This window comes from Megascapheus bottae, unplaced genomic scaffold (genome assembly GCF_031878675.1).
Source record: "Megascapheus bottae isolate mThoBot1 unplaced genomic scaffold, mThoBot2.hap1 HAP1_SCAFFOLD_41, whole genome shotgun sequence".
Classification (NCBI taxonomy): Eukaryota; Metazoa; Chordata; class Mammalia; order Rodentia; family Geomyidae; genus Megascapheus; species Megascapheus bottae.
In genome coordinates, this window is record NW_028327585.1 from 3,577,479 (window position 1) to 3,579,270 (window position 1,792).

Sequence of the window (1,792 nt, forward strand, 5' to 3'; positions counted from 1 at the left end):
ATAAACACACCATGTCTGGAATTTTATTCTTTTTTTGTTGGAATTTTATTCCTTTACTTAAATGTTTAGACTTACATGAAATATTGTCCTGAAAAGCTTAGGGATGGTGCCTAGGCCCAGAGTTCAAGTCCCAAGACCCACAAAAAAATAAAAAGGCAAGCCAGGTTTTGGTGGCTCACGACTGTCATCCTAGCTACTCAGGAGACTGAGATCTGAGGACCATGGTTCAAAGCCAGCCTGGCACAAAATTCCATGAGACTCCGTTCCAATTACCCACCATAAAATGTTTAATGGCTTGTGGCATATCATGGTAGAGCAATTGTGGTATCGACAAAAATAAGTCGGGGGAGTAGATTTAGGTTATAAATGGAATTATTCCATTGAAAAGGAACTACATTATATGATGACATATGCTGGTACTGTGAGAATATTGCAAAATCTTAGGGTATCAAGCAATAATAATGTGAAGCACACCCAGAATGTTAATGTTCTATGTCTGGTATAATAGTCACTTGGGGAAGAAACTTTTTTTTCTTTTTTTTGGCGAGGGGATATGTAAGGCTTGAACTCTGGGCCTGGGCACTGTTCCTGAGCTCTTCAACTCAAGCCTATCACCCTACCTATGAAGCCACAGTGCCATTTCCCATATTCTAGTGGTTAACTGTAGATGAGAGTCTCATAGACTTTCTAATGCCCAGGCTGGCTTTGAACCAAATCTTTAGATATCAGCCTGATATCTGAGTAGCTAGGATTACAGGTAGAAGTCACTGCACCTGGCAAGAAATTTATTTCTTGCTGTTTTATACTACAAATTTACTGTATGTTTTACTTTTTCAAAAGACTGAGGATTACCTTTGTTCTGTATATAATGGGAAGAGGGGTAGGGAGCTGTGAGCAGAAGAACTGAGGGGCAATACTCAGGGTAGGACAATAGCCTTAAACTAAAGAGCTCACGGCCCAAGGTCCAAGCCCCATGACTTTCCCCACTACCCCACAAAAAAAGGGAAAAAAATTGGAGATGGGAGAGGATTTTCTAAAAAGAATATATAGAAATAGTAGTTCAAAATGTAGAAAGAATTTCAATATTAACAGTCATGAGAAAAATTAAAATTACAATAAAATCATTACTTTAAATATGTTAATATAAATATAGTTTTAAACAAAAAGATCCACATACACACAACAAACACACACACACACACACACACGCATACAAAAAAACAACTTTCAAAGTCTAACTATTACTGGGAAGGTAGTGAGAAGAAGTAGAACTTTGGAATAGTTCTGCAAGGAATATAAAACAATCAAAAATTGCGTGGAGAGTGCTAAAAAAGTACTAAATATAGAATTACATAGAAATATGGTCCAACACTTCTATTTCTAGATTTGTACCTAACGGAAGAGAAAGCAGAGACTAGAACAAATATGTGGAGAATCCATTCACAACTATTAATAATAATCAAAAGATAGAAGTATGCAAAACAATGCATTGAAAAGGAAGAATATTTTACTATATTTTACAGATGAATCTCGATTACAGTAAACTAAAAATACAGCAGTCATAAAGGAAGAGCTAGGGTATGTTTTCCCTTCCAGAGCTTCCAAGGATCAACAAACCCTTAGAGCCAAAAAGCACGATGGTTCCAGAGAATGGAGTAGAGAGCAACAGGAGCTGAATGTTTAATGATTATACATGGAAGATGAAAATTGCTCTAGATGGGTAGAATGAAGAGAGAACTGTACCCTAAACAATGGTTATGTAGCCACACAGGATGGGACACACCTATACTCC